Source organism: Vespa crabro, chromosome 7 (assembly GCF_910589235.1).
Source record: "Vespa crabro chromosome 7, iyVesCrab1.2, whole genome shotgun sequence".
NCBI classification, from domain to species: Eukaryota; Metazoa; Arthropoda; class Insecta; order Hymenoptera; family Vespidae; genus Vespa; species Vespa crabro.
In genome coordinates, this window is record NC_060961.1 from 5,293,867 (window position 1) to 5,320,398 (window position 26,532).

General features: G+C 28.6%; 1 protein-coding gene across 11 annotated transcripts in view; it reads left to right on the forward strand.

The window, feature by feature from the left end:
- The window catches only part of LOC124425601 (AF4/FMR2 family member lilli-like), a 131,172-nt gene that overhangs the window by 94,791 nt on the left and 9,849 nt on the right, over positions 1-26,532 (forward strand). The window lies entirely within an intron of this gene.

The window sequence follows — 26,532 nt, forward strand, 5'->3', positions numbered from 1 at the left end:
GAATTTCGAAAATCGTCAAAACTAGGTAATAACCATCGTACACCCATTATTCGAGTTAATTTAATTGTTCTACAATTTCACAATACAATATTCCATTAAATTTCAATGCGTCTCTAATCGTCTTTTTCACATAATTCATTGGAATGGATAATAATAAAATGTAGAATGTCATTGTTAAGAAAAATTTAACGTTCCAATATTAAATTTTTTGGTCGTCTGATCAAACAAAAAAAGTGAAGAAATGAAAGAAAAAAAAAAGATGAAGACCGCGAAAAAAGTAAAACAAAAAAAAGAGAGAGAAGAAAAAAGAAGAAGAAGAAGAAGAAGGAAAGAAGGAAGGAAGGAAGAGAAAAAAAAAAGGAAGAAAAAAAAAAGATACGTCTTGTAGCCACGCTTTGATCTTCATCCCTCTTCCTTTGTACCTATACGATAAAAATGACGAAAGGACAAAAAAGAAAAATCTCGTAGTTAGGTATAATGGCCGTGACAGAGAGGAGGCAAAGCGTTAATCGTATTTGTTCAGGGTCATATGATAGGTAGTCGAAGCGTGCCTTTGTAGAACGATGAAGAAAGATAGATAGATAGATAGATAGAAAGAGAGAGAGAGAGAGAGAGCGAGTGAGAGAGAGAGAGAGAGGCGGAGAGAGGGAGAGAGAGAGAGAGAGAGAGAGACAGAGACAGAAAGAGAAAGAGAGGGTAAGGGTAAGAGTGAGAGAAGATGGGGTAGAGGGTGGGCTCGAGGGTGATAAAGAGAAATTAAATTAAAATCCATCCTCGACGGTTCGAGGTTGTCGGACGAACACGAGCGTACTAGCGCATAGTCCAACGAGAGAACGACGTGAAACTGGGACTATAGGTTCTCGATACTGAAAAGAGTGACTGGTTTGAGAACGTAGAAGACGTAGTGCTGGTAGGTTAAAAGTATTGGAGAAGAGGAACGGGATGAAGGGGGGGAGAGGAGGAAAAGGGGTGTTGGTCGAGTATTCGTAGAAGAGAACGTAGAGAAGGCATAGAAGGTGCAGGTCGTTGTCACGCTTCGCTAGACGATTTCAATCGAATTCGTTCTTTAATTAAAAGCCTTCGCATATGGAGTATAGTATTACGTGAGTCTACGTTGCTACGTGTTCTCTTTTTCTAGTCTCTAGTATATATATATATATATATATATATATATATATATATATATATATATATATGTACGTATGCATATATGCACGTATGTGATAGAAAGAGAGGGAGAGAGAGAGAGAGAGACAGTAGTCGATAGTCGAGTCTGGGGCAAATAACAAACACTTCGAAACGGCTGATTAAAAGCCGTTCACAGCAGTAGCGCGATTCTCACTTGATAAAAATCCGCGATTGGTGAGTGAGATGGGCACTCACGTTTGCTTGTTCAATTGGTTCTTAACTTAGGAAGTGAGATTACGGTATCGAACGACGACAAAATCGTGATTTGTTATCTTTTTATTTGTACTGTCTAATGACCAAGAATAAGGAAGGGTTTATATGATTTTGGTATTACTTTCTTTTTTTTTTTTTTGTTTTACAAATATTAACGCACGTCATTGTACGTATATGCCATTGAAGATCGATCTTCATTGATAGGCCAGCACTCTATTTTGTAAACTTTATTTTCCAAAAAATACTTGAGATTATTTATTCCACCTTTAAAATAATTAAATATATGTTTCATGATAAAAGGTAAAATTTCATATACTAAGTTATGACGCTATGAATTCTTCTAAATCTTTCACCTACGAACAATTATAAAAGGTGAATTATATGTGTTTATATATATATATATATATATATATATATATATATATATATATATATATATTCACGTTTAGATAAGTACATGGACTATTGCAAGATTGATTCAGCTGTCAACATGTTAAATTAACAAAAGTGAAAAGTAATTATAAGTAATATTAAAGTATAAATAAGTAAAAGAAATATGACTTCAAGGAATAGATCATAGTAATTAAAGAGTTATGGATTGGAATAAGTAAGGTTAATTTGTTACTAAGTTAAATGTACAAGTGGTAGTGGAATGAGTGATAAGTGAAAAGAAAAAAGAAAAGAAAAAGAAAACAAAACGTCGCATGAGAAAGATCCCTAATGAGATTAATCGTTTCACGAATGAAGCTAATTATTCGATTTTAATCATGAGTATAACCAAAAGCTTATTATCTCGTTGACTCCTCGTTAAAAATTCACATTTAGCCATTATATCCGAATAAATCCCTTTCGAAAGAACTTTCCGAGCGAGAACGAATTTCGCGTGTTTTCCAATCCGATAAATCGCGGTTTAGTTAGCCTACTTCCTGATCGACTTAAAGAACAAAAAAAAAGTGGCCGGAAATTTTGTGGCAAAGTTTAATCGATGCAAACCTGAATCCAATTCCTTCACGTACATATATACATATATATATGTATATATATATATGTATATATATGTATATATATATATATACATAGAGTGACTCATGTAGAACGTTTCACCTGAATAGGTTGCACAATTCGTAATACAATATAAAATATTTTTTAATTAAATGTGAAAATTACTCTTTTGCTGATTAAAAAATAAAAAAAAAAAAAAATAAAAAAACAAAAAAAAAAAGAGAAAAGAGAGAGAGAAAAAATAAAGAAAATGTTCGAAAGAAATAAGGTCACAGGTGAACAAACCTGTTATTATTAAATATTTGTCACGTTTATTTCAACTTGTTAATCTTACAAATTTTCCTTACGGTTTTTTATTTCCCTTTACTTTTTGTTTATCTACTTTGTCGAGAAAAAAAGAAAAAAAAGAATTGTTCAAAGATATGACAAAAGTTTTCCATCAATCAATTCCAAACAATTCTTACGTCAGAGAAAAACAATAGTATAATGATAAATATAAAATCTCTTGTTCTTTAAATCTTATTTAATTTTTTATTTAATTCATTATTACGTCATATACATTTTATTTAATTATTCAAAATTAATTGTTAATTTTTTAACATATACATTATCGTCAAGTAATATTTTAATTCTAACATAATTTACATTATACTGCGTGTATAAATTAAATATTATATTTTGATATATAATATTTTGACAAATGCAAGATAAGATTGGAATTGTAAAATTCGTTGTTTCATAATATTCGTCTAGAATTCTATACCGGAATAGGTAAAACTCATTTTCCATGAAAACAATGCAATATAAAAATTCATGACGTTAAAGTACAATAACATGAGTCATTAATGTCGATATGCATATACGATTTCTTGTTTGGAATGTATCATTAACGATAACTTTTTCCCCTTTCAAATTCTTCGAATAATTTCTCGATATAATATTCCATATTTTTACGTATTCAAGTGTTCATCGTTTCAGGACGTTCGAATTCAGGATATATTGCATAAATGTTAAAAGTTTTGGTTCTATCAATACTCCAAAGCCACTATTCTATTCGGTTAACAAACTTCATTTTTTTCCTACTTTATTTCAGTTTTCCCTCTTTTTTTTTTTAATTGTGTTTTCTTTTTTTTTTTTTTTTAACAAGAACCAACCACAATGATTTGGTTTCCTGTAAAATATTTAGAATCGATGTTACGGATGAAAAATTTCATAAAATGAATTTTCTCTCTCTCTCTCTCTCTCTCTCTCTCTCTCTCTCTCTTTCACTCTCTGTCCTTCTCTTTTTCTTTTTCTCTCTATAATCCTGTTCAATTTCTCGTAAAATAAGAAAAACAAAAGTGTGACGGAATAACGAGAACAATTACGAAGTTCCTTCTATTTATTTCTCTCACTCTCTCTCTCTCTCTCTCTCTCTCTCTCTCTCTCTCGCAAAATATTGTCGCGTTGATAATTTCTTTTCCTTATTTTTTTTTTTCTTGTTTCTCACCGATCCTTTCATCTCCTAATATTCTCAGCGTTATCATATTTTCGTATAGGAAATTCAATCAGAACATTTCACCCTTATTATCTTTTAATTGTAACGTCGTAAAGCTTTCCTGGTTTAATAGACATTCGTGTTGTGTTTCTTAAGATGTTCTGAAAGGACTATATACGATTCATTGTTTCCTATTACCAGGATTTGCCTTTGTTGTAAACGATAAAGGGAGAAGAGAGTGAGAGACGTAAAACAAAAGTACTAAATCGAGGGATACAAGACCGTTAAATACAGTAATTCTATAGGAAGATTGCAGCAATTTACTGATGCATCAAATTGATCACTGTTTCTGAGTACACACAAATCAGTTTGTAAACAAGCTTGAAGTACAATAAGCTTTGTTTTGACGAATTATATGTATATATATATATATATATATATATATATATATATATATATATATGTATGTATGTATGTATGTATGTATGTATGTATGTATGAATGTATGAATGTATTTATGTATGTTTGTATGTATGTATGTATGTATGTATGTATGTATATATGTAGTGCACGTACAAGCGTTGTAATCAGGCATTTATATTTAATTTTATCTAGATATACTATCTATTATATTAATGATAACAAATGTTTGATTAAGATCCTTACAAAAAAGAAAAAAATTCTAATTTTATAGATTGCATAACTATTGTATATATATATAAATGTATACGTTAATCGCTAAGAAATTCTCTACATTATCATAATTTATGATTTATATATTTATAAGTTGTTGATACGTGATACTTAAATAAAAAGTAAAATGTAAAATATTTAAAAGAAAATTATTTATGAAATTGCAATCCAATAAATCTGATTGATATTTATGAAAGAGAGATAGAGATAGATAGATGGATAGATAGATAGATAGATAGATAGAGAGAGAGAGAGAGAGAGAGAGAGGGAGAGGTAGAGAGAAACAAAAACAGTGAAGAGAGAAGGTAAATTTTGATGAAGGACTTCGATTGAATTTCAGGTTTTTTTTTCGAACATTCTGCAAGAAAACAACATTGAATTGATTACAAAAACAAAATGGTTAGTCTGACCTATTTCCAACTTGTTTGATCGATAATCAGGGTTGGTAAAGGCGAGTAACATAAACAGTTTTTCTACCTCAACAAAGATTTTCGATGATCACATTTCTATGCAAATTGTGCTCCAAGCTAGCTGTTGAGTTTCATGGTTGCTTTGAGGAGAAAAGAAAAAAGGAAAAAGAAAAGAAACAGAAGAAATATGCGACGATAAAGAGAATGAGAGAATATCCAGTAAAAGAGAATACGAAGCAACACGAAATGTCGATTATTTTTTTTTTCCTCCCTGTCCACCTTTTCCTCCCGGCACCTATACATACATACATAGGCACACATACATTCCCGATCTCACATCCACTCCTTTACTCCTTGATTTCGTGGAGGATTTGCCAAATCCTCTGGCAAATCTATCATAATATCGACAGTTTCCAGCACGTCAACCGCAGGTGCGTATATTGCGAAACGATCTATCGATCTTTTCCTTCGATCTAATCTTCTCCATATCTATCCATTTCTCTCTCTCTCTCTCTCTCTCTCTCTCTCTCTCTCTCTCTCTCTCTCTGACTTTCTCTCCCTCTCTCCTGTCTCTCTCTTCTGTCTGTTTATCTATCTCTCCCTTTTCCCCTCCCTCCCTCCCTCCCTCTCACTCTCACTCACTCACTCTTTTTTCATTCTTCTCTTCGAACATTTCAATGAAATTGTTCGACGCGCTAGAAACAGGAAACGGCAGAGTTTCAATGTTGTTTTCAAAGCCCCAGGCTGTGCATCAGACAATGTTAGTCATTTTGAAAGCTGACCGATGTTATAGGAAACTACACGTCGAGTCAAACGGAAAAAAAAAAATATATATATATATATATCTTCCTCGAGAAATTGCTCTCAATTTATTTCGATAATATCTCGGATTGCGTTTGTAACGTATTCACGTATATATATATGTATGTATATATATATATATTGAAACGATTTATATATAAATTTCTAAGTTATATATGATTCTTTAGTTCAATCCGATTCGATGGAATGCCGATCTTAAAAAATTCATCTTGAAGTTAAGAAGGAAAAGAAAAGAAAAAAAATTTATGTAATCTCTTAGTTTTACGACGAGAAATTAATAGTTCAATACTTTTAAAAGAAATCAAATTCGACGAAATTCGATCATATCCTTTAATATTTCACAATTTTTAAGTAATAATCTTTCCAAATGAAACCCGATGCAAAATCAATTCGTTCTCGTAGAATTTATTTTGATGTTAAAAATAAAAAATTCTCTCTCTCTCTCTCTCTCTCTCTCTCTCTCTCTCTCTCTATCTATCTATCTATCTATCTATCTCTCACACACAAACACACATACACACATGCGTGCAAAAGAAAAAAAGAAAATAAAAAAAAATCCTCTCATCGTTTTTCAAAAGAAATTTTATCCTTCAAAAAGAAAAACCAATCGATTTCCATACGGTCCAATAAATTATTTCATAATGATACCGTGACCCAATAAATTTTTATCCATTGATATACCACAGTTTAAATGTTTATATTATAGTATACAATATTGAAGAAACTGATGGATCAAATTCCAAGTATATTATATTAAATTTAAAATGGCTATTATTGCGATATTTTTGCGATATTCTCGTAAGAAATTTCAGAAAATTTTCTTTTCAAATTAATCTAATCTCTATCCATGCTTTCGCGGGCAATATAAAAATTTAACGCAACCCCGAATATCGGGCTGCAAAAATCTCATAGAATTGAGAAATGCTGATTTAAAGAATCATCTGGCAGATCGATAAAATGAAAATTTTATAAATCCTCTATGTAATTCCAGTGGAGTATATATATATATATATATATATATATATATATATATATATATATATATATATTAGTTTCGAACAGAAAATAATCAAAGAAAATCGCGTTTGGGTAAAAGAAAATCACGAGTTTCGTATTACATATATAACTCATATGTATCAGTTTAGTCTTTATAGGTAAAAGGCTTTTAAACGATCGATTAATATACTACACGTAAAAGGAACTTTCGACAAACGAGATACAGAGAAACCGTGAATATGCTATCTCTTATGAGAAAATGGATATCCAACAAATACCTGATGTCCTTGTTTAGTTGGTCGATGAACAGAAATATAGGATATCCCGATGAAATTCGATTATCCTTACCTATATCCTATGAAATAAGGATTTGTTTTTTTTCCAAACGAGATCATGTTCTCGTTAATAATACTTATTGATAGAAACAATTAATTAATCATCAAATAATTTTATCATTTTATGATTGTCCATTTATCGTTAGAAGATAAACGAATGATATAATTAAATCGAACACTCTGTATCGTAATATTATTATAAAATAATCAAAGATCTCGCATGATTAATCACCATTAATATATTATCTGTTTTCCTTAATCATTCGATAACAGTTATTAACTTAATTACGATTAAACGTCATTGTTTCAATGATTTCGTTTTATCTTACAAATTTAAAGAAAAAGATTTCTATTAGACGAAAAGTAATAAAGATATATACGTACATATTTTATAAGTATTTATTTACTTACATATTTATACGTGGATAAAAATAGTATAAAAGAAATTTCGGTTTTTCTTAAACTATTTAACGTGTTCTCTTTTTCTATATTATATCATCGTTATAAAAAATTTAATTATTGTTAATACGAAGAGAATTCTCTCTTTCTCTCTCTCTCTCTCTCTCTCTCTCTCTCTCTCTCTCTCTCTCTCTCTCTCTTTCTCTTTCTCTTTCTCCCTTTGGGTCTATTTATCTCTCTCTTTTTTTCACGTGGAAAAAGGTAAATGCTCAATGCTTACTAGATTTATTTCTTTCCATGGAAATACTTAAGCTCACTCGTCTTCCCTGGAGTTTATACCATTCGCAAAGCTATCCACGCACACATGAACGAAAGCATACTAACATACACACACACACACACACACACACGAATGTATATGTATGTTTCAATATGTATATACGTATATGTAGTAGACATATAAAGTCATAGATGCATTTCATCCATCGTATAGGTCGCACGCGTCCGTGGCTTCTTCCAGCCACGAAAGCACTCCACTCCTTTCTCCTCTTCTCTTTTTTACTCTTAGCCTTCTCTTCTCAACGATTTCACCCACCCCTTTCTCTTTCTCTCTCTCTCTCTCTCTCACTCCCTCTCTTTCTTTCTCCCTCTTTCTTTCTCCCTCTCTAAGGCAGGCCTTCGACCCATACGTACACTTTCCTGGCTAACACACTGCATTAAAGCACGTATGGAATATGACAGGTTCCATTAACTCGAGTTTCCTGCAACCCTCGGGCTACTATGCATCACGGAACAGACCTCGTCGGCTTGGCAGCCTTCAAAGAAACTTTTCTTCTTTTTTTTTTCTTTTTTTCTTTTTTCTTTTTTTTTTTTGTTGACTTTTTCTCTCTGTCTCTGTTTTCTTTTTCCTGTTTCTTTCCTTTTTTAATTTTTTTATTTGATTCTCTCTATCTCTCCCCCTCCTCTTTCTCTCTCTCTCTCTCTCTCTCTCTCTCTTTCTCTCGTTCTTTTTTCTTCTTCCTTTTTACTCTCTTCCTCCCTTCGCCCACCATTTTGAACTGACTGTCCCTTTTCTTCATTACGTTTACGTATCTACGTATATAATAGTCCAATTCAATTTCGGAGTAGGTCAGTACAGATACAGTGTTCACTCCTCCCTCCCCGTTGCCCTCCCATCTTCCACTGATTCGAGATATTATCTAATAATAATTAAATAAAAAATACCATTGAAACTTGATCAGTACAATTTACTCGAACAACGTTTTTATTATTTTCTCTAGCATTATGTTACTGCCGTTAGAATTCTAGAAGTATATATATATATATATATATATATATATATATATATATATATTTGTAATGAACAACATACGTTACCTTATGGGAATGTACAGTTAGAACCATGGATTTACAACCGTTTATTAGAGTTACGAGATCGTAACAATGCAAGGGTAAGTTTCAAGCGTAAAAGTTTAACGCGAGCGTGAAATTTCAATGTAAGTCTCGAGCTAAAAGTACCAACCTAAGTTGTCAAGAGAGAAATTCAAAATATATATATATATATATATATGAGTGTGTGTGTGTGTGTGTGTATACGTCGAGAACAAGCGAAAAGTGTTTAAGATGAACATCGACTGAAAAGGCTTTTTACGTGAATGATTACTTCTAAGTTCTTTTTAGAACGTATATCTTTAGAAATAGATCTACAAGTAGGTCAATGGGCTATTTTATTTCGAATTATAAAAGTCTAATTAAAATTCTTATTATTTAAAAATCATCGATCATATATTATCCCTATTCTATTATCGTACGTACAACGAACTGTTATCGTATAATAATAATAATGTTCGTACTTAACGAATATCTGTACGTATTTAATAAAAATAAAATGAAAATGTATACGTAAAAAATAATAATTCGAAAGTAGATTATTAATAGAAGAAATATCTAGTTGCATTATTTGATATATCTCGATTTCATAAAATATCATGACATACGTTTAATCGTTCGTTACTTCGTTATTTTATTACACGCGTATTAAATGTATTCATTCGAAATACGTATGTTTCAAAAGTAATGAAATTTTGTAAATAACATAGAGAATGTTTTACTATGTAGTAAAACGTTATTCAATTTATGCTATTCGTTTCGTCGTCTAAATGGTTGATAAATGTCATCATAAAAAAAAAAAAAAAAAAAAAAAAAAGGAAAAATGAAAAAAAAGGGGAATAAAACATAACTAATTTCGACCATTCATACAGAAATACAGAAACATAAAACCAACGGCTTATTTGTATTCATGATCAATTTTTGTCTTTTTTTCTTCTTTTTTTTTTGTTTTGGGGGATAACGTAATTTTTTTTATTCTTTTTTTTATTTTATATATATATATATATATATATATATATATATATTTTTGTTTTCTTCTATTCCTTTACTCGCGTAATAAAATTTATGAAAAGCTTTTTCAAATGATAAAATTTACGATCATAGATGTGCGCACGTGTATATACATATTCATATATATATATATATATATATATATATATATATATATATATTTATATAGGGTATCGAATATATATAGGGTAAATTCGAAACGTGCGATAGAGACGAGTTTTAGTTGCGCATCGATACGTTAAAAGATCACGTAAACCATTCGCAACATCGAAAGCTTTCGAGAGAAACCGGAATGTGTTATATCTACTCAACGATACTTTCTTATCTCTCTCTCTCTCTCTCTCTCTCTCTCTCTCTCTCTCTCTCTCTCTCTCTCTCTCTCTCTCTCTCTTGAATATAGAATGTAGAATGATCTCTCGCTGTCAACGATAAAAAGAAGTAAAAGACGAAACGTAGGAAAAGTTTGTATATCTTTTTCTTCTCAACAAAACGTTCACATCGCCTTATCTTTCGACGTTTCGTGATCAATTTACATGCGTATACATGTATGTATGTGTTACTACGTATCTCACCGTTTTCGGTAATTTGATTCTTCGATAGGAAAATTTGTAAAAAAAAAAAAAAAGAAAAATAAAAATAAAAATAAAACAGTAAAAAAGAAAACGAAATAGAAAAATACTCTTACCGTCAATTCCCTTTTTTGCTGCTTCTACGTTAAACACGTTTCATCTTTTCATCTGACGTCGTGAAGAATTCAATGGGAGGGTGGGAAAAAAATAAATAAACAAATAAATTCGAAGAAATCCATTTAAAAACGTTTGTTCGCTTTCACGTAATGATAATGATTTGTATTTCTCATATTGAATCAATATGAGATTTGATTAAAAAAAAAAAAAAAAAAAAAAAAAAGAAAAAACAAAGGAAAAGAAAAGTAAACAAAAATACTAAAATCAATAACAAAATAAAATTATATGGATATGAAGATAAATACGGGATGAAGATAAACATTATTCGACGTTTTTTACATGATATCTCAATTATTCATAATTTATTAAGGTAAAATAATACTTTTGTTTACTTCTGGGATTCATATTTTCTTTATTTACAATTAGACGATTCACATAGACCAGTTTCCACGGCAAACATTTTCGTTACGAATCGCAAGATCCTTATCGTTAATCAATTCGTACTCCCACTGATCTTAAAATCATTAATCATTGTTCGTTCCATAATCGAGATTGATTGATAATTGGGAAATAGTACAAATTTAATAAGTTACCGATATGAGAAAGTTCATTTTCTTTTCAAAAAAATTTTTTTTTTTTTCTTTCAAAAAATAAAAAACGAAATTCACAATTCGCAAGAATTGTTTCATCCCTTCATTCTCTCCTACAACTCTGGCATATAAATCATAATACTTAGGGTATGTATTTTTATCATTATTTATCACTTCGCATTATAATATATAAAATTAGTTAAACCTTATTTAATTCAATTTTGCATCAGACATCATTATATAATTGAACATTCATATTTTTTCAATTATGTTCTTTCATTGTTGCATATTACGTTTAAGTATGCATATATGCAGAAGGCATAATTGAAAGGTTGTTCTCTCACGAAGATCAGGGTACAATTTCTCTCTCTCTCCCTCTCTTTCTCTCTCTCTCTCTCTCTCTCTGTAGCCAATGCATTCAGGATTTTCCCACGTAATAATATTCAAATACAAGTTATACACTAGGAACTTTCGATTGATGGACTATGTACACATATACATATGTATGGATACATTACATACATATGTATGTATATATTATATACATATACGTTTCATTACCTTGCCTATTTCATATTCCCCTAGTTTATTTATTTATATATTTATTTATATTATTATTTATTATATTACACATTGTATATTTATTTCTAAAGTTATGATTACTTTGAACAACATTTGAAATTGTAAGTATTAGTAATAATCTCACCTTTTATTTAACGGAACAATTCCATTTTCCAACACACACACACACACATGTATGTATATATGTATATAAATTAGTCAATAGCCTGGCTATTTCATTTAATAAATTAAATTGTTTGTAAATAACAATCGTCCAATCGAAATAAATATAATATTGCCTCGTTTTATAATATAACATAATATTTTGATATATTAATATTTATGTCACTTATTATATATCATGTCACTTATTACGTAATAATGATTATTTCATTTCGTTGATCATTTCTCGACAAAAATTGAATGAAAGACGATTGACGATAATCTTTAAAAAAAAAAAAAAAAAAAAAGAAAAGAAAAAGAGAGAGAGAGAGAGAACACATAGATAAAGTATATTCTTTTCTTTTTTTTTCTTTCTGTCTCTTTTTCTTTTTCTAACATATCGCACAATTATTATCAAGAAAGCCGGAAGCGACGGTGTCTTTTATGGCGATAAAAGTGAAGACGAAAAACGTAACTACCTTCACCGAGCGAACAATATGATAAGAAGTGCATCGTAATAAGATGAAGATAACTTTTTTAAAGGATAGTTTTTTGCTTCTGGAGAAAGGACTAGATGCCCTTGGGAAGAATATGCGAGAAAATATTTTCTTTATTCTTGATGCGCAAGGGATTTTTCACATGGAATAAAAAGAAAATATTTCTTACTGCTCTATTCTTCGAATTTCTTTTTTTAAGGATGAATTTAAATACAAAAATATTCTATAAATTTAGAAATGTTCTGGTGTAAAAAGTATACTTTGAGAAAAGATCTGGGTCGGAAGGAAGGAAGGAATCAATGAACGAAAAGAACGTATTCGCTAACAATTATATTTTATCACAAACGGCATCATTAATATTTCAATTTTGTTAAATAGTATCGATTGTTTTCATTGTAACATGAGTAGTTTTTAAAGATAAGTAGATATTGAATTTATTGGATTACGAGAAATTAAATGAAGAACCGTAATTATTGTCGATTTCTAACTTTTCTCGGGTATTTTTCTTTTTTTTTTGTTTTTTTGGACGAGATAAAAGTTCGAACAAGAGATTCGTAGTAAAACGAGAGAGGGCATTCGTCATGTTGCCCGACGTAAATCGGATTGCTTTTTCGATTATATACATTCGCGTTCGCAATTCCTACTAATAATTCAACGGAGCTTTTTTATCGATGCTTATCCAAGTTATTGAGCTTTATCGTATGAAAATAGTGTGAAGGTCGAAATTATTTTTGCGATATAAAAGCACGCACGTATCGCACGAGAATCACACAGGAATAAATAACATTGATAGACAAATATCAGCAATTATAAACTCGTGAAATAAAATAATTGAAAATAATTGAACTTCCTAAGGACAGGTGGTACCGATTTATTCGCGTACGATTTTATTCGATTTTATCAATAATATCGATCTTATTTACTTTTATTCGTTGATTCAATGAATGATAACGTGAAAAGCAAAGCGTTATTGAGGATATCGTTATTACTTCAAAAAAACAAAAAAAACAAAAAAAATCCCTCACGATATTTTTTCAGGCCGTTCCCGCAAATTTTAATATGCCGTAGCGCGTAGTGGAAAAAAAAAAGAAAAAAAGAAAAAAAAAGATATGAACACCAAAAAAAAAGTACAAATAAATAAACAAAAACAAAATAAAAAATAAAAAATAAAAAAAAAAAAAGAGAAATATTAAGAAAAATAAGCAATAAGGAAACCAATGGAAATGGTTAAAAATAATATAAAATTTATCCTTATCAAGTTCTGTAATTTTCCGCGCGAAAGAAAAAGAAGAGAAAGAGAAAGAGAAAGAGAGAGAGAGAGAGAGAGAGAGAGAGAGAGAGAGAGAGAGAGAGAGTTCAGAGCTGCGAGTTTTATGCGAAATGCTCGTTAACGAGATTTACGATCCAATATCTTAGAATCACGATGTTTAATTAGGAAATCTTGGCGAAATTGGCCGATAATGGCGTTGGAAGTTCGCGAGGAGAGAAAACGGCAGTAAATTTAGGATAGTGGAGTGAACGGGTTGGGGGTGGGTTCAAGAGGCCAAGAGTAGTAGAAGAGGATGAGTTCTCGAATGCTATGGCAATTTTCTCGATATATATATATATATATATATATATATAATATATATATATATATATATATATATATATATATATATATATATAATAAGAGAGAGAAGAGAAAGGAAAAAAAGAAAGAAAGAGAGAAGTTCTTAATCGGGCTTTAAAAGCCGTGCGGATTATAAAATCCACCTGCATACTCTTTTTTTTTTCTCAACTCGCGAATATTGCCCGATCTTGTTCTAGTTTTTTTTTTTTTTGTATTTTCTCTTTTTTGTTCGTTTTTCTATTTTTTTTTCTTTTTTTTTCTTTTTTTTTTGCGTTTAATCTCTTCCTCTTCCTTTTTTCTTTAGTATTTATTTTTTGATGTCTTTTTCTTGGAATTCTTCTTTTTCTCTTCTTCCTAGGAAAAAACTACTGCAAAATCCAGTCCTAGTAACCAATAATGAAAAATATATTTCATTATGAGTTATCGTTTACTATAGCTCGTGTAATCTCGTGAAGTCAACGTAATAATAAATGAAATAGGAGAAGGGTAGATAGAATACTTCCAAGAATCATCGATACGTCTTATGGAATCCGAGATTTCTTATCTTCGAATCTATATAGATATTATATCGTTTTCGAAAGAATGAATTTCTCTCTCTCTCTCTCTCTCTCTCTCTCTCTCTCTCTCTCTCTCATTCGTTCTCTACTTTCATCTTTACTTTTTTTGAATCCATATTTCGTCGTATATTCGTTTCGATATTGCGTGTCAATCGACCAAATTCTTATCCTTTTCTCATGTTTCAATTTCAAGAAATAGTGAAAAAGAATATAAAAGATAAAACGAAAATGTATATTATAATTTCATACGACCAATACGAGATACGTATGCAGTATTTATACATAGAGATAAAAGAAACTTTCCGTGTGATGCTTGATCATTTTAATTTTTTCTCTTCCACCGGTAAAATAGCCCCGAGGCAGAGAAGTTTGAGCAATGAATGATACTTTATAGAGAACAGTACGATAGTTTTATATATATATATATATATATATATATATATATATATTATATATGCATATGTATGTATATATTATATATATATATGTATATATGTAATGTATGTAAATACATATTGCTGGTTCCTTTCATGTTATAATATAGATATAGTAAAATCATAGAGAGCCATATTGGAAAAATACATTTAGGATGACGTAGTTTTGAAAAAAAAAAGAAAGAAAATAAATAAATAAATAAATAAAAAAAAGTCAATCTCCCGATAGAACGAAAAGTTATTATCCCTCGTAAATATTCCTATTTGCTTTTTCGTATATTCCGATAATTCAATGATTTTTTTTGACAGCATAATAATAACTTTGAAAATAACGTGCATATTTGCAAAATATCGATTTCAATATAAAATATTCTCTTTTATTCAATTTTTATTTAATCTTTTTTAAATTTTTTTATTGATTTTTTTTTTTTTTTTTTTTTTTTATTTTAGTATTTTTAACATTATCATTTCGTATCGGCGATTTTTTTTTTATATTCTTCGCTCGTTTATTTATTTTCTTTGGAAATTTGGATTACTGATCATTGATTATTCGATAATAAGTGAAAACAATTATATATATATATATATATATATATATATATATATATATGTAATATAATTACATAAATATAGAGGATTAATGTAATATAACTAGATGACAACATATGTGTATGATCAATGATATAAATAATCTATATAATATATATATATATATATATATATATATATATATATATATATATATAATTTTAATCGATTATTTACTTCACACAATACATTCTATTATCCGTATTATCAGCATCAAAACTAAAATAAACCGACCCATCTAGTTCTCTGTAGAATACATATATCTCTATAGATATGATAATCGATATTTAAACAATGTAAATCTCGATCTTCCATTTCGAGTAACGTTGGTACATAAATTCACTGAAATCTCTCATTATTTAACTACAATGCAGGTCACGTTAACCTCCTCGAGAACACATTCATTCCCTCATGCTGTCCTTCATGCAGGCACGCATGAATTTATACACGCACGTATAACTGCATAACACAATTACATACCTAATTCCACGTGAGATAAGCGAGATCTTCTTAGGATCGGTCTTATGCAACGATTCAAAAGAACGATTACGAGATTAGGTTCATTGTTGTTGAAAACAGGAACGAAGATGCGAATCAAAGCAATTGTCTCATCGTCGTAACGTGTTTCGTTATGAGATTTTAAAAAAAGAAATATAATAAACCTTTGTTTGACGAGATAAAAGACATCAACGAGATTGAAGCTTTTCACTTCTTTTTTTCTTTTTTTTTCTTTTATCGAAAATAAAAAGATAAATAAAAAATGAGCCATTATTTTTAAAAATGTGTTAGTGTCTACGGATGGATAGCACGATTCTTGAAAGTAATTAATTTTTTTTTTTTAATTTTCTTCTTTTTTCTTTTTTTCTTTTTTTTTTTTCTACAACGAATAGAATTAAACGTAATCATTTGCGTTTTTTGTGTGTACATACGTAAGTAATGATTTATTATAATTTTGATATATTTAACTCGTTAATTTGCTTTCGTTTGTTTGAGATCTCTTGAAAATAAAATTAAAAATATTTATAAAGAGAAAAATGCGTGGCCGTTGAAAAGCGAGGATAAACTGCCGGATTTTTTCAAGTTACATACAGTGATATTTAATGATAATAATAATAATAATAATAATAATAATAATAATAATAATAATAATAATAATAATACTAATAATAATAATAATAATAATAATAATAATAATAATAATAATATTAATGATGATGGTAACGATAATAATAATGAATAATTATGACAATTGATAATAAAACAATAATCATAATTATGATGATAGGATGTATATAGGATGTTTTAGAATAAATATTCCTAATTTTCAAATATAATTAAGGACATATAATTGAATACTTTTTTTGTAATAAAATAATATTTGAAAGCGCTTCCATAATATACGATAATACAATAATACGATAATAAAAGTCAAAAAGTTTTATTGAGTTTGTCATCGATCGATATGCTAGCATGTTTTATATTAAATTATTGAAATAATTTAGATTAAATGAACATTTTCCAAATCATTTTGATTGAAAGAACAGATTTTACTGATCCAACCTATACAAATACATATTTTCCAGATATTATTTCAATTAATTTCTCTTTTATCTGTATTTTGGATAGTTATAACTCAAAAGGTTCATGAAATATCCATCAATACAAAATATAAATTCATTCCTAGAATTATCTTTACTTGTTGGTTATGATCCATATAAACTTTCTTTGCAAATATTCTTTGTTCAATGATATGACTTTTGTAAACAATGAGGATTCCATTTAATCGACTAAAAATATTGAAACAATTTTAATGATCCCTTTTAATATCATAACCCCGTAATATTCCACTAATTTAATGAAACCATTAAAAATGTATATATGAATTTCTTTTCACATGAATTGTTTCAAGTAAACAATTTCTTTCATATCGTATTACCTCGACGCCAAAACGTTTCCGGTGAAATTACTTTATTAGTAAAATGTATTTAATTATATTCCCTACCTAATATCTAAAAATTAGCTATAGTATTTTTTCTTTTTTTTTTCTTTTTTTTTTTTTTATACACCCGGTGTACCCGACAGAAAATGAAATAGAAATGAAAGTATTTACCGAGAAAAAGATAGATATAAAGAAAGATAAATATACATTCAATGATTTCTTTACGTGAAACTTAGATCCTAATAATAGTAGCTTCGAACGCTTCAAAACTCGAGAATCGTTATCCGATAAAGGTAGAGGTAGGCGAAAAGAAAGAGAGAGAGAGAGAGGAAAAGATAGGAAGATCGTAAACTTTGGAGCGGGTCACAATTTTCTCTCTCTCTCTCTCTCTCTCTCTCTCTATATATATATATATATATATATATATATATATATATACACATATATATTTCTCTCTCTTCATGTGCTTCAAATTGAATAACTTTTTTCGCTGTTGTGTGTGGTCTTCATCGCATGGATACTCGTACAAAAGCTTTTAAATTGAAGAGCGCATTTACGAGCTACGAAACCATCAAGACGACCAGTGACGACGCTTTTCTGCCATTCATTTCGTTATCCGAGTTAGATGCTAACGAGAAACTGAAGAAGTGGAGAAAAAGTTCGAAAGAAAAAGAAAGAAAGTAAAAAAGAAAAAAAAAGAAGTAAAAGAATTAGAATAAGAAAGTAAGAAATCACGAAGATCGCCAACGAAAAATGTTCATAACCTTTCTATCTCTGTCTCTCTCTCTCTCTCTCTTTTCCACAAATTTTTAACAAATTTTAACGATCATCACGAATCATCCATCACTAGCATCAGTAATAGTCGCCATCATGAAATCTCTCGGCTTTTGAATTTTTTTTTTTTTTTTCTTTTTCAAAGAGAATATACATACGATCGAACTTAAATTCTAATGGTAAAAAAAAAAAATACTCTCTAACATTTTACATCATTTTCTAATATTCATATTATCGTAGATATTTTATATTAATCGTTTAATTTTTATTTATTAAATCGTTTAACGCGTACGTACGTACACACTTAGGTGGTTACTTACCTAGTTACGTGCATCGATCATATTGGAAGGATAAACGAGCTTAACGTTATTGCACGTAACTCACTGAAACCGTTCAAGCGAGACTAAGAACGCGAGCAATTTTCTTCTATTTTCTAGGGTGACCGTTAGCCATGAAATAATGGCACGTTTAGGAAAAGCGAATTCCTTTAAGTACGAAGGATGAATCTAGTATGTAGCTTTATTCATGGGTCTTTGAAAGATAAGCTCCAAGAAGTGGAATAATATAATATAATGACATATTTGAATCTCGCATTACACGTACCTACTATTCTTCAAGCTATTATTATACTAATGGAACGTACATATATGTATGACGTTGTTGATATCATACTACTAGTTTACAATAAATTATGGCTAACGTTCTATGTCAGTATGAAATTGAGAATTTCAAAAGAATATTATTGATATTTGATAACACGATAGCACGATATGAATTTTGCATTATAAAATAATCGAATTATCTTTTAACGTATACACATACGTACTATAACGGAGAAAAGAGATTTTTGTTTCTTTAAAAAATATTTTTGCATTTTACATCTCGTTAAACATTTATATCTTTTGAAAATTGTAATCTCTATAGGCTAATCTTTTTTTTTTTCGTATGTAAGAAAAAGAATTATTTTATGTGAAACTTTTTTTATAATTTATATCGATGCAATACTATATTAACGATAAGAAGATAACTTGTAATTGATAAAAACGTGACGTCTATGACGGATATAAATGTGCGATTTTAAAATTGCATTATGTTATATTAGGGAGTTAAAAATATGAGATCTATTGTACGAAAAAGAGAGAATTTTTGAAAAATTTCTGATAAATAATTCGACATGATCATTGTATTATTACATTTCTTATAGTGCACTTATTGGTACAAATTTTTTTTTCTTTTTTTTTTCTTTCTTTTCTTTTTCTTAATTACGCTATTCTACGACTGATTTCGATAATTAATCAAAAATATTTTTCCTTTGTTCGAAGAATGTCTTTTCGAATAATCTTATAAACCACTGTGCATCGATCTCGTATAATTAATCTCGAAAGAAGATAATCGCTTCGAAAGTTTATTGAAACCTCTTGAACGCTTTGATACGAAATAATTCCTTTGATCCTTATCACTTTGATATTAAAGTTTATGTAAGTAAATCAAGGTTATTTATACAATCTCGAAGATAAACTGTTGTAGTATCGTTTATTATTATAATGAGTCAATTGTATTTTCTTGAAAGAACAAAAATCAAATATAAAATATGTATACTCAAAAGAATGAGAGTCTCTTTCGATCATCGACAAAAACGATTTAACAAGGATTCCTCCTTTTTTTTTATAAATTTATTATAAATAAATAAGAAAATAAAAGTAGGCTGTATTTTTATTACTCTATATTCTCTCTCTCTCTCTCTCTCTCTCTCTCTCTCTCTCTCTCTCTCTTTCTCTCTCTTTCTCTCTCTTTGTCTCTCTTTCTCTCTTTATTTTGTTTTTCTTCCAATTTACTCTATATCAATCTCTATACTAGATAGACAATTTTCACCTAAATTTGGTTCGTTCTAATAACGTTCGGCAACTTCGATTAGAAACAGATGCGTGAGATAATATGCATTAAGAGTATTTTCGAAATTCTCGACCACATCGATTACACGCTTAATACGCCTCTCGCCAACGGATAAATTGTATTAGGAGATGTCTGTTCCCATGGGATGTGTATTCTGAAATACATATACATACGTATATACAATATATATTATATAGCCAATTTCTCTCTCGACATATATATATATGTGTGTGTGTGTGTGTGTGTTTATGTATATGTATATTACTCTTCCTAAAGCGAATATCACGTGCCGTCACTTTATGATATGTGTCGACGAGGGAATCTCTTTTCTTGGTATACAAAGACAAGAAGAAATTATGATGTACCATTAAAATATATACGAGAGGGAGAGAGAGAGAGAGAGAGAGAAAGAGAGAGAAAAACAAAGACAAATATGTATGTATATACACAAAATATCTCAACGAAAAGTACCTACCATTAAGATTATTATGAAAAATTTAATGATTTTCCTCCGAAAAACGCCGAAACAGAACAATTTTATTGTCAAGAGGAACAGGTCCTTATGATAAATTCACCCACTTTAGGCTAACCCTCTTTTAGGGGATTACAAACCTCTCTAAAAGTTTTATATCGCAATAGGGGTCAAGTGGCATATCATTATTAAAGATCTTTTAATTCTTTTTACAGCGGTGCTATTCTTTTTTCTTTCTTTTTTTGTTTTTATTTTCCTTTTATTATTTTTTTTTTATTTTCTTTTTTTTTTTGGAGTCAATAACCTCAGAGAAAATGCGTTTCGAAATTTTCTGATACAATAGAACAAAACAAAGTCAATGTTGAAAACAATATTTATTTTATTAAATAATGAAAATGTCTATCGCTAAAGTGAATACTTCAAAAGGAATATTTTTTCAGTAAGATGGAGCTCTATTGCATTATGCTACCCCAATATCGCAAATTTTAAATCAGCATTTTTTCAATCATTGAATTAATAAAAGATATACTATCGAATGAGCCACTTGACCTCACACACCTTAGCCCTTTTTTTCTATAAAGATATTTAAATTTTAAAATATATATCTGAGTGACTTCAATACAACGATATATATATATATATATATATATATATATATACATTTTGAATGTTTAATGAAATAAAAGATCTTATTACAAAATTAATATGTATTTTATTGTATCTGACATTTCGAAATAAGTATTAAATTTAAAAACATCATTTAAGATTATTAAAATGATTATCACAAAATCTTGTCACAAATTAGATGAATTTATTGACAAGAATTTGTTATCTTCGAAAGAAAATTGACCTTTCGAAAAAGTCAATAAATTTCATAATAATTTTGATCGGATATTATTCAATAGGGACAATCTGTATATATGTATATATATATATATATATATATATATATATATATATATATATATAGGATATGTCAAAACTCATAATTGACATTTGAAGGGGTGAAAGAAAATAACATTTTGAAACGAAAGTTTTTTTGCCATTTTTCCTTTCCGATTATTATCATATATATATATATATATATATATATATATATATATATATATATATATATATTGATTTATTTATTAGCCTTTGTATTATCATGGAGTTAATATAACATTCAATAGTGAGGAATAACATTACCCCGTAAAAATTCCATTATACGATATGTTATTATTAATAATTAAACAATAATCTCGATTTATGAAATAAACATATGCGAAATTATAAAGGGAAAAGAAATAAGAGGATAAAAGAGAAAGAATAAAGAGTTCCGTACTATTGACGGAAACGGCAATACATGCATATACATATATACGGAAAAATACAAAAGCGTAAACATTTATAATTTGAAGTGACGGATTAATATTTCGCTTTGAAAAAGTTGATGAATTTCCGTACGACAATTCCAATCGTTAATTACTTTGAATAATTCACTTCGTTATAGTTGGTTGTATCAAGAAATTTTCTCAAATATTTTTTTTTTCTTTCATCACATTTTCTCTCTCTCTCTCTCTCTCTCTCTCTCTCTTCCACATGTTTTCTATTTATTCGTTTATTATTCTCATCTTCCTACGATGTTATCGTCACCACAAAATGGAAACGATATTTCCAAAGAGAACGTAGCTCGCAATTTATGATCTCCGTGGGAAATTTGCAAATATCGTCTCTCTATTTTTTGTACGAAGCTAATTCTGGCTTTTGTCTCTTTCTCTCTCTCTCTCTCTTTCCTTCTCTCCATCTATTTATTTATCTATCTATCTTTTTCTCACTCACTCAATCATTTCATATGATCTTCTTTTTCTTTTTCGTAATATCGAAAAAAAATGCACTTTACTCGTTGCATAGTACGCATTTTTACCGGAAAACGGAAAAACGCGATAGTTTAGGGGGAAAAATGTGAGAATATATTTTCTCAAATAGCAGCTATGAATCCTTTGGACATAGTGAAGATGTCACGATAAAAGCTTCACGACGTAACACGTCGAGTTAAATTATCAGCGATACAAATTAAACTTTACTTAAATTTTACGTTATAAATGCGTCTTTGTGGAACGTTTACGAAAAAAATGTCAACCTGTGAGTCGTGAGAAGATTTAAAAAAAAAAAAACAAAAGGAAAAAATTATGAGAGAGAAAAAAAATGATTGCTCCCGTTTGATTATATTTCGATTATAAAAAGAATAAAGGAAGGATTACGAATTATGGCTTGTTTTTTTTTTTTTTTTGCGAAATTCAATGTACATTTCTTTTGACGTACATACATACGTACGTTCGTACAAGCAAATCTTATTTAAACCTTATTCATTTATTTCTTAAATATTTAATATATACAAAAAAAAAAAAGATTTTAACCCTTTATAAAAGCTTTAGAATTTTTCATAAAAGTGGAAAGATAAATTTAAAAAGTAGCCCGCTTTCTATAGAATTGAAAAGGTATTCAAAGATTTGAAAAAAAAAAGAAATATATATATATATATAAATTTAATACAAAACCGTTCTCCTAACTTTAAAAATAATTATTAGGCAAAAATCGTTTTTAAAGAACTTAAGGTAAGGAAATAGTCGACAGATATTGCAAAGATCGCTTACAGATCAATGAACGAGACGATTTCACAGAGAAATTGATAAGCATCGTGTTCGAAAGGAAGGAAAAAGAAAGAAGAATAAAGGAGGAGAAGAATTTAAGATCGAGCAATAATTTTAAGAAGAAATCCAATTCCCGATATCAAAGAACGATAGGGAGTTTAAATTTCACAGAAGAATAAAGCTCAAACGATTTTACAATTTCTACCATCACTACAAAACTTCTTTCCCTATTTCTCTTTTATTTTTTTATTTGTTATAATATTTCGTCTTACACTTACTACTAATTAAAACCTCAAACTATTCCCGTCGTAAAATAAATTATTTTTTGCTCATTAAAGAATCTTCCTACTGTCGTATCGGTTAAAATATATAAATAAAAAAATAAATAAATAAATAAATAAAAAACTAGATTTTATAAAAACAATTTGTGATAAATTAAACGTGTCATCCTCTCATTGCCCTTTACCCTCGCTCTTCCCTTCTTCCCCCCCTCCTCCACCACTCGTATAATAATACTTATTACGTTTATTTAGATAAAAAGATAAGCGACATATCGTACAATATATTAATTATCTTTATATTAATAATTATATTAAATTATATTAATAATAATATAATTAGACTTATCTAATGATATTAGATCGACTAATAAAATTAATGTCGAAATTTATATATATATATATATATATATATATATATATATATATATATAATATTTTGATTCATAGCTTATTGATCAATCCACTATTTTTGTTTCATATCGACAAATTCGAGACTAGACGATATTAATGTAGGAACTTGAAAAAGAAAAAAAAAAAAGAAAGAAAGAAAGAAAGAAAGAAAAAATACTCTAATAGCCATTTATCGTTTTCTCTTTATTATATTACTTTTCCAAATGGATTTCTCCCTTATGATAGTTTTTCCCTGTAATCACTACGTGCCATGACAAATAAATATTATCATTCTTTTCCTTTTTCTTTTCTCTACGCGGCAAAATCATCGTCGTCTTTGAATTCACAATACGTAGCTTATAGAAGAGATATAGAATCATGATGTCACGAGGATTATGCGAAGGGTTAATAGCTAAGACGGGGGATGTAGTGGGGATTTAGAAACAGGGTGCTCGTTCGTTCTCAAAGCTTTACGACGTCCTCGGGTTGTGTCAGTGGCACGTCAACCCAGTTTCACGAGTTCTGTCACGCAAACCCGAGCAAGGATATATCCGCCTTTAAATTACGAGGAAGTCCGCTAGTACGATTTTAAGATTTATGAGTTGGCTGTGCGAACGAAGTACGAGGACGATTACGAGTATGAAGCCGAGAAAATATCTATTCTTATGTTAGGATTTTCTAATCTCATCGTGGATGAGCCCAAGCTGAAAATTAAATAATATTTCGTGATATGTCGTGATCAATTACGTGCAATTTTTCTCCTCCTGATGCGTATCTTCCTTTCTTCCTTTCTTTCTTTCTTTCTTTCTTTTTTTCTTACTTTCTCCTTCCTGCAAGAGCAATAAAATCCCGGTGAGCTTTTACGAGTTACGTTGGATAGTAACGGACAATAAAATTTTACGTTTCTTTTAGTAATAAGATAAGGAAAGAATTAGAATTTAAATAAAATTAATTTATTACGTTAGCTTGAGATATTATGCAATTAAAATTGAGGTATTATTGTAAAATAAAATGGGGTTTTGTGTTAACGATAAAGTATAATAATATGCAAGTGAATGAAAAGAAAGGAGATATAATATTAAACATTATAAATATGAAGAAATTATTATTATTATTGAATATAATATAAGATAAGATAAGATAATATAATATAAGATATATATATATATATATATATATATATCTTATATTATATTCAATAATAATAATAAATAGGAAAATATAATAACAATATATAATGAAAAGAAATTGTTAAATACAATACAAATTTTAAATAAAATATATGAACATATAAAAAAGCAAAAATGAAATAGTCTAATGTTAAATACTAATAAAATATATCGTATGTTTTATTTATAATTTATATATATATATATATATATATATATATATATATAATTATTTTTTCTATATAAATACTAGATAGTATATCACTTTTATTCAGTATTTAAAATATATTTAAATATATATATATATATATTATTATAAGAGAGTATTATTGAACGTTCACGAATGTTTAAAAGATCGAATGTTTAATTGTCATTGAAAAATATTTCACGGTGATTTCAACAGTAACGTATTTATAAGGAAGCTTTTTATTTCCATTATTATACCGAATTATTACGTTACAGAGTTTCATTGGAAATATGATAAAAAAAAAAAAGAAAAGAAAAATAATAATAATAATAAAAACAAAAAGTAAGATGATTTTTCGAGATCTTGCGAGAATAATGTTAACGAGAGGATTACGGAAAGGGTGAAAAGTCGACACGTATATCTGGAAAATCGCGTTACGTTGGAAACAAGGCGCGTTTGTTCGATAACTTTGAAATCCTTTTTGCAGTTTCACGGTTTTATAAGCATGCAACATCGGTTTCGACGCCTACGAACACATGAAGCTTATGTTATCCATTATGACTTTATATATATATATATATATATATATATATATATATATATATATATGATCTATATATATAAAACTGAATTTTGGAAATATAGAGAAAAAAATAGAAAGAGAGAGAGGGATAGAGAGAGAAAGAGAGAGAGAGAGAGAAATATAAATATTTTATTAAATTTATTTTTAGACGAAAGTCATTTTGTTTCTGTTCAATAATGAACATAAAACATCTTTTCATTTTTTACGTATGTATACCTACAAATATAAAAAATATAAATGATATATATATATACGTAACAAATTTTATACGTAAAAAATAATATATTAAAGAAAAGAATATAGATATATGAATGATATAGTTAATATGATAAATAAGAAAGATAACCCTCTCATATTCATTCATACACACGACTTGTATTTCACGTCATACAACACAAAATCAGATGACTTTTACCCTATACGGACATTCACATATTTCATTTGTTCATGATTCATATGATACATCCATATCGTACCATCACTCATACGATGTTCGCTTCTTACAAATTGACCATTACTTTCAGTCATTTTTCTTATTTTATTCATATCTGTATATCAAAAATACGTTTTACTCAAAAAAAAAGAATAT